The sequence below is a fragment of the Carcharhinus amblyrhynchos genome, chromosome 10 (genome assembly GCF_965287045.1).
Source record: "Carcharhinus amblyrhynchos chromosome 10, sCarAmb.v2.hapA, whole genome shotgun sequence".
In the NCBI taxonomy this organism is placed as follows: domain Eukaryota; kingdom Metazoa; phylum Chordata; class Chondrichthyes; order Carcharhiniformes; family Carcharhinidae; genus Carcharhinus; species Carcharhinus amblyrhynchos.
Window position 1 is genome coordinate 41,774,487 of NC_137333.1, and position 9,469 is coordinate 41,783,955.

The window sequence follows — 9,469 nt, forward strand, 5'->3', positions numbered from 1 at the left end:
ACCGCAATATACACACAGATACACACACACACTGTCCGTACACTCTACATGTACCCCCCCAGCAAGACAACATCCACATTCCCAGCAACATAGCCCCCCATTTCCCAGCAACACCACCTCCCATTCCCCAGCAACACAACCTCCCATCCCCTAGCAACACAGCCCCCCATCCCCCAGCAATGCAACCCCCAGCAACACAGCTCCCATCCGTCAGCAACACAGCCCCCATCCCCCTGCAACACACCAACCCCTAGCAACACAGCTCCCATCCCCCAGCAACATAGCCCACCCAGATCCAGCCCCATCCCCTAGCAACACAGCTCCCATCCTCCAGCAACACCTCCAGGAGGTGTTCTCGGGAAAAAGTACCAAAGTAAGGTGGCAGATTTTCAAGGAATGTTTGTCTAGAGTTCTGCACGACAACGTTCCGATGAGACAGGGACGTTTTGGTAGGTTACAGGAACCATTGTGCCCAAAAGTTGTAATGAACCTAGTCAAAAAGAAAAGTAAACCGTACAAAAGGTCCAGAGAGCTCAGAGATGTTAGGGATCTAGAGGAGTATACGGCTTATAGGAAGGAATTTAAGAAAGAAATTAGGAGAGCCAGAAGGGGTCATGAGAAAGCCTTGGCAGGTAAGATTAAGGAGAATCCTAAGGCGTTCTACAAATATGTAAAGAGTAAAAGGATGAGATGTGAAGGAATAGGAACTATAAAATGTGAAGGTGGGAAAGTTTGTACAGAACTGGTAGAAATAGCAGAGGTGCTTAATGACTACCTCGGTATTCACGGTTGAAAAAGATCTGGGTGGTTGTACTGTAGGCTTGCGGTGGACTGAAAAGATTGAGTATGTGGACATTAAGAAAGAGGATGTGTTGGAAGTTTTGAATAGCATCAAGATAGATAATAAATCGCCGGAACCAGATGGGATGTACCTCGCGTTACTGTGGGAGGGCAGGGAAGAGATTGCAGAACCTCTGGTGATGACATTTGCATCATCGATGGAGACAGGAGAGGTTTTGGAGGATTGCGGATGTGGTTCCTATATTCAAGAAAGGGAATAGGGATAGCCCAGGAAATTACCGACCGGTGAGTCTAACCTCAGTGGTTGGTAAGTTGATGGAGAAGATTCTAAGGGACAGGATTTATGAACGTTTAGAGAAGTTTAGTATGCTCAGTAGTAGTCAGCACGGCTTCGTCAAAGGCAGATTGTGCCTTATGAGCCTGGTTGAGTTCTTTGAAAAGCGGTAGATGTGATTTATATGGACTTCAGCAAGACGTTCGATAAGGTCCCCCATGCAAGACTTCTTGAGAAAGTGAGAGGGCATGGGATCCAAGGGGCTGTTACCTTGTGGATCCAGAACTGGCTTGCCCGCAGAAGGCAGAGAGTGGTTGTAGATGGGTCTTTTTCTGCATGGAGATTGGTCACCAGTGGAGTGCCCCAGGGATCTGTTCTGGGACCCTTGCTGTTTGTAATTTTCATAAATGACCTGGATGAGGAAGTGGATGGTTGGTAAGTTTGCTGATGACAGGAAGGTTTGTGGTGTTGTAGATAGTTTGGAGAGATGTCAGAGATTACAGCGTGACTTAGATAGGATGCAAGGCTGGGTGGAGAAGTGGCAGATGGACTTCAACCCGGATAAATGTGTAGTGATCCATTTTGGTAGGTCAAATGGGATGAAGGAGTATAATATCAAGGGTAAGACTCTTAGCAGTGTAGAGGATCAGAAGGACCTTGGGATCAGGGTCCATAGGACTCTTAAATCGGCCTCACAGGTAGAAGATGTGGTTAAGAAGGCGTATGGTGTATTGGCCTTCGTCATTCGAGGGATTGAGAATCGGGAGATAATGTTGCAGCTTTATAAGACCCTAGTCAGACCTGTCTTGGAATACTGTGCCCAGTTCTGGTCGTCTCATTACAGGAAGGATGTGGAAGCTATTGAAAGGGTGCAGAGGAGATTTACAAGGATGTTGCCTGGATTGGGTGGCATGCCTTATGAGGATAGGTTGAGGGAGCTTGATCTTTTCTCCTTAGAGAGACGAAGGATGAGAGGTGACCTGATAGAAGTGTTTAAGATGTTGAGAGGTATAGATCAGGTGGATTCTCAGAGGCTTTTTCCAAGGGCTGGAATGGTTGCTACGAGAGGACACGGGTTTAAGTCCTGGGGAGTAGGTACAGAGGAGATATCAGGGGTAAGTTTTTCACTCAGAGGGTGGTGAGTGAGTGGAATCGGCTGCCATCAGTGGTGGTGGAGGCAAATTTGATAGGGTCTTTCAAGAGACCTCTGGATGAGTACGTGGAACTTAATAGAATTGAAGGTTATAGGTAAGCCTAGTAGGTATGGATATTATTGGTGCAACTTGTAGGCCGAAGGGCCTGTTTGTGCTATAGTTTTTCTATGTTTTATGTTCTAACATCCCCCAGCAACACAACCCCCATCCTCCAGCAACACAGCTCCCATCCTCCAGCAACATAGCTCCCCCACCCCCAGCAACACAGCCCCCTATCACCAGCAACACAGCCCCCAATCCCCCAGCAACACAACCCCCATTCCCCAGCAACGCAGCCTCCATCCTCCAGCAATGCAACCCCCATCCCCCAGCCACGCAGCTCCCATCCCTCAGCAACACAGCCATCCATCCCCCTGCAACACAGCACACCAACCCCCAGCAACATAGCCATCCCAGATCCAGCCCCATCCCCCAGCAACACAGCCCCCCGTCCCCCCCACGTATTTGTCCTGCTAGTCCTCCTGACACTAAGGGTCAATCCACTAATCTGCACATCTTAGGACTGTGGGAGGCACCTTGATGAAACCCACATTGACACGAGGAGAATGTGCAAACCCCACACGAACAGTGTGGAGGCCGGAATTGAACCCGGGTCCTTGGCTCTGTGAAGCAGCAGTGCTCACCACTGTGCCATCGTGCTCCCCATCTATCAATCTGCTAATGGGGTAAGATGACAGAACATCTGGACAAATATCGATCTGATCAGGAAGGGCCAGCATGGAAACTGCAAATGTTGAGCAAACCTTTCAAATTTTTGAGAAGGTAACTGTCATGATAAATGAATGATTGTTGCCTTGGACTCTAATATTAGGTATAATGTGGTGCACTCTGTTTTATAGGGTTCCCTGACCTGGGGGTTAAAGGTCAGATAGTACATGTAAGAAAAGTTGTAACTAGGCTTCAGATGCCTTGCAGTTGTGTGTTCATGTTTTGAAAATGTGTTATTATGAGTTAGTTTCCAGCAATGATGTCGGTCATCCTGCATCATAGAAACAAGACGGGATATAATTTACCCAGGCCGCTATGGTGCTCGAGTAGTGCAGTGGGCTGGGAAATACCAGTGAGAAGATGCCAGTTGTGACTTTCCAAGGCCGTTTTTTATGGCATAATCAGCCTTATACTGGGATACGGTACGAAGCTGATTACCCTATTGAAATTGATATTTGAATTGCATTAGCGAGCCCGTGACGGTATTGTCTGGACTTTCTAAAGTTTCCGACCCTGCCAGGGGAAGTTCCCATCAGTGGGGATTAAAGTTCGGGGTGGGTCCAGACTGTGGGCAGGCCGATCGGTGGGGGGGAGGGGGAGAATTGCTGCTCTGTGATCAGTGGGATAAGAGGGAGGTGATCAGGGCTGACCATGGTGAGGGGGGTGGGGGGGGGGGGGGTGCAGGGTGGCGGGGAGGGGTGCGATCAGGGCTGGTCATTGGGGAGGAGGTGTTGGGACTGGCTTATTGGGAGTGTTCTGGAAGCTAATGGGAGGCTGGCGGTTTGGGGACAGTGCGTGTGCGCCAATCTCCCTACTGGGCCCCAATCCCCCACCCCAGGCAGACTCTGAAGCATGGAGTGCTGGAAATTTAAACAACTAAGTTTGCCCAAAAAACAGATGGGAAAATCTCCCACTTTTACACCCATCGTGTATGTAGTTTTGGGAAAATCGCCCCATGGTGTTGGAAGTGAATTAAATGGACGCTCTGAAAAGACACTCAGAGCTCAGTTTGGAGGATAATCTTGCCGAAAACTGGAGGAGATCCTAGCAGCGCTTCGACTGTACCTCACAGCGACAGGCAGTAATATGAAACACTCACAGGTACAGTTTTCTTTTTTCATGTAGTAGGGAAGAAGCACTAGAAGTTTATAAAACATTCACATTTGAAAGTGATAAAAAATGAAATTACTTGAAAGAAGTAATGGAAAAATTTAAAGCTTATTGCAATCCTAAGAAAAACATGATATATGGAAGATACAATTTTTTTGCATGCACGCAAGGCAGTAGTACATAACGGATTTGAGAAGACTAGTTAAATGCTGTGAATTTGGAGAGCTTATCAATTACTCATCTGCAATTAAAACATTTAAATGGAGTTGATGTGGAACAGACCATTTTATACATAGTTGTTCAGCCCACAGAAAGCAGTGCAAGAACTGTTATAAATGAAATTCTGCTAAGATGTATAAATCAACGTGCACTCGAGTGTAACTGATATCACAGACACTGAAACTGAACCTTTCATTGGTTCAGTAATAGCAAATTCTAAAGAAGACAAATGAAAGGTTGGTTTAAAAATTATCAAAAATTTAATATAGAAGCAGCTGCTGCTCATTGTTGAAGGGTCAGTAACAAAGGGGCATAATTTTAAGTGTGGGCAGGAAATTCAGAGGAAATTTGCGAAAAGCTTTTTCACTCAGAGAGGGTGTGGGGAGTTTGGAATGCACAGCCTAGGAGGGTAGTAAAGATGGGAAACTTCATAACCGTTAAAAGGTATGTGGATGAGCACTTGAAACATCATAACATTCAGGGCTATGGGCCAAGCCCTGGTAAGTGGGATTAGTGCAGATTTAGTGAAGTTTCATTGGTGCAAAGTTGCTGGGCTGAAGGGTTCCTGCTATACTGTATGACTCCCAACAAGATGGTGAATTTCAAGCTTAACACGGGTGCACAAGCAAATGCGATTATCATAAGCTTTCATTGTAAGGTAAGTAAAAAAAAAAGCTAACTAAAACAAAAGTGAAGTTGTCTACCTACACAGATGCAAAAGTTGCCACAGAAAGCTAATGCACCCTTCAAGTGAACAACACAAAATAGTCACAAGCACTTTGATTTATAGTAGTAAAAAATTATTCTTTGAAGCAAAGCTGGTGAAAATCTGAAGCCAATCAAGACTATAATGACTGCCACATCTGATGGCACCCTGAGTGAGTTCCAAATGTGTTCAAGGTGATTGGTTGCCTAAAGGAAGAACACACCATCAAGATTGATGAAACCGTGATCCCCAAAATACATCCTCTCTGGAAAGTACCAGAGAGTTGGACAGAATGGAGAAGCTTCCCATCATAAAGAAAACTGAAGAACCAAGGAAGTGGGTAACCCATTCATTGGGATTCAGCAGGTGTGTCTGGATCCCAGAGACCTAAATTGGGTAGTAGAAGGAGGGCATTATCAGTTGCCCACAGTAGAAGAGATCATGTAAGCTAGCTGATGTTAAATACTGTTTAGTCTTGGATGCAAGTTCAGGCTTCTGGTTGGATGAACGCATTTCCTTTCTCCGTATGTTCAACATACCCATTCGGGCTGCAGATTTTTATGTTTACCTTTTGATGTTAATTCAGCTCCTGCTGCCATGGGGCAGTGAAGCAGCTGTTTGAAGGAATAGCGTGTGTAGAAACCTACACTGTCAAATGTGCTAATCTGGGGAGCTATACAAGAAGAACATAATCATAGAATGAATTGGAGCTGAGAAGAGCAAGAGAAAGGAACTTAAAGTGGAAGAAGCAAAAGTGCGAAATAGCTCCCTTGGGACATGTGCTAACAAGTTGGAACTGAAACCAGAGCAGAGTAAAATTGAAGCAGTCATGAAGTTCCCACCCACAAAATGTAAGAAAGACTTGGACAGGTTTTTAGACATGTTGATCTGCCTTGGGAAATACATTCCATAAATGTCAGACGTGACAGCACCTCACAGAATTTCCACAAAATTATGTGGAATGGAATGGGGGACAAAGTCATCAAGCGATCAGTCTAAAGAAAACACTGACCCAGATACCAGTGTTAAAGTATTATAATGTCAATTAACCAGTCAAGATATTAGCAGATATCTTGATTGACTGATTGAAAATGTTCTGAGAGCTGTCCCCTTGCAAAATAAGACACAAGTGGTGGTATGCTTCAAAGGCCATAACTGAAACAACAATATTATGGCTAAATAGAGAAATAAATACTAGCAATTGTTTTCAGCTTAGAACGCTTCCACCAGTTTATCCATGACAAAGACCTGGAGGTAGATTCTGATCATAGGCCTTTGGAAACTATACTTAAAAGCTCCTGAACTGAACTAAGAATCCAAAGGTTAATGCTGCATCTGCAGAAGCACCAGGTCTGATTTAAATACAAACCAAGCAAAGAAATGTAAATCGCAGACAACCTGTCACATGCACATCTATCCATCATGGAAGAAAAGAACAAAGAAAAGGAAGCGCATGTTCACATGCTGACAAAATACCTACCTGCGACTATAACCAAACTGGATGAGTCAGGGAAGCAACCAAGAATTATGTCACCCTTTGAAAATGGTGGTGACTTGTACAAACTGGCTGATCTCCCCAACAAGCCAGAGAAGAGCCTCTTCTTCGGTACAAGAATACTGGAACTTTTGTGAGGAACTTCATGTAGCAGAAAAGATACTAATTCCTGCCACACTGAGGAAAGAAATGCTGCAACACATACATGAAAGTTACCTCAACATCGAAACATGCAAGAAAATAACTCAAAATGTAATGTATTGGCCTGGAATGGGAACACAAATTGGGGAAATGGTGAAGCCTTGTGCCATGTGCCAAAAGTACTCTAATTGACAACAAAATCACTTCAACCACACACTGTTCGAGAAAGACTCTGGCTGAAAATTGGAATGGATCTGTTCACATTTGACAACAGTTGAGTTCCTACTAGCAGTTGATTATTACTGAGTTTTTAATTTACGCTGTTAAGAGGATAATAAGAGCATCACTTTTTTTTGCTCACCATGCAACAGTGCAGAATGTTCAGGCACTGAGTTTTGCAAATTTGCACAGGGTTCAGAGTTTTGCCACAATACATCAAGTTCCAAATATCTACAATTCAATGGAATGGTGGAACATATCATGCAGACCTTAAAACATCAGTTGAAGAAGGCAAAGGTAGACAAAAGAGACCTCTACCTATTCCTGCTGGATTTCAAGAATATCGTATGAGAGGGCACTGGATCATATTCAGCACAGCTCCTGACAGGGAGGAAATGAGGAACGAAACTTCAACTGCACTCCAAATCAGTGAGCTGCAACGTGCAGGACCAGCTCACAAGGACAGAAATGGTACTTTGATCAAGATATCCAACCTCTGTCTGAACTGAACATGGGAGAGACATTGAGGATTCTGTGGAAAGGGATCTGGAATCCTGCTGTTGTCACAGAAATCACAGACCAAGGTCTTGCACAGTGGAGACTCCAAATGGACAACAGTGGAGGAGAAACTGGAAATTCCTATGGACAACAAAAGAAATGTGAACCTGCTCTGAACCGGTAAGTGTAGCTAAGGATCAAGAAGCAGAATCCACCGGTGAAGCAATAGATAACCAGACAAAGCCTGAGACTCATGAGCAGTACCTCAGAACATCCAGTGAAAGAATTGTGGAAAAAACCGTTGAGATGAATAAAAGATCAAACAGATTGATCAAAACAATGTGAAAGAGTGAATAAGAGATTCTGTGTACACGAGTCAGCAGTATTCACAACCCATTTTGTTTCAACAGAGGCTGGCCAGAAATGGTTCTGGTTTACAAAAAGGAAATATTATGATAACATGTGGATTATGGTTGTGGACTCGAAGTATTAGGTACAATATAGTGCATTCTACAGATCAGGTAACGTGAGGGAAGATTGCAACAAGGCTGTAAATGCCTTGTAATTGTGTGTTCATGTTCTGAAAATGTTATTAATAAAATTAGTATCAGTATTCCTGCATCATAAAAACAAGACAGTAACAAATGTAATAATGGAATACCAGTGGATTTTATTTATTTCAAAAAGTTTGCAACAAGACCTTCATAAAAAGATCATTAACAAAAATGAGAAAGCATAGAGTGGTAACAATTTATTGGCTTGAATAGGGGTGTTTTTTGGGAGTAGGAGACAGGGATAGGGATAATGGCTATGTATTCTGATTGGGAGGATATGATCAAAGGGGCTGGATTTTACAAGCCCACCAATAATATGCTCACCCATCACACACGCTGAATAAAGAGTTAAACACATCACCCTATTTTGCAGTCCCAGCAGCACTCATTACTGAGTTCTGTGACTGCTGGAGCTGTCAGCCAAGATTGGACCACAGCAGAAGCTCTCATGGATGCAACTTATTTCTGCTGAGGAGCAGAAGTCCGACTCATCTTGTTGAGGATGCTCAGAGTGAGTTGTGGCTGTGGAACAAACCTGGTTTAAAGTTGGTAGATTTGCAGGGAACAGCTTCCAGAATGATGAACTAAACACCCTCCCCCCACTGTAAAATCCAGTCCATGGTGGGGGATTTGTGCTGGGGCCTCAGATTTTCAATGGGAACTGAAAATGTAGATTTGCCTGCAGTTCTGAATTAGATGAAACATTAGATTATGTAAATAGGAGCAGAAAATTGCAAGAACAGATTGATACATTTAGTGAAAAAAATTGTGGTTGGTAGTGCTTCTACTCAAGACATGAGAAATATTGTTGTACTTGCTAAGAGGCAAAAAATAGAAACTGCAGATGAGCAGAAATGTTTAGATGTCCAACTTAAGAAACAACGAAAATCTGGAGCACAGGTACAGAAGAATTCAAAGGCCTGATAAAATGTCAGCCCTTACTTTTAAGAGGGCTGCAATACAAATGGATGGCAGAGCTTTGGGCAGACGTAATTTGGTGCACTGCTTTAAGACCTGGGCTGAAAGGCCCTCAAGAAGGAAATATTGGCCTCGGATAGAATGCAATGCAGATTCACCAAAATTATTTAGGACCTAAAAGGGTTAAAATATGGATATAGATTGCAAAAATTAAATTGTATGTCCTTGACTATAGAAGATTAAGGCCTGTTCCAATTTGGATGTTTAAGAGGACCAAATATATTTAAATAAACAGATAAATTGGTAGGATTCCCTGTTCCCTGAATGCTGCATAATCTTAAAATCAGAACTAGGTCATTCAAACATGGTATGAGAAAGCTTTCATTTTTTCCATAAAAAGCTGCTGAGGCTAGGTCAATTAAAATTCTGAAACTATGTAGATCTCTGTGAGGCAAAATTATAGAAGTTACAGAACCAAGATGAGAAGATGGAATGAAGAAATGGACGAACCAAGACCTTCTAGAATGGCAGAGCAGGCTCAAAAAATGAATGGACTACTGTTCTTATGTTTAAAATTATTCACAAAACATTTTTCCTCTTCTGAGTAGCCCA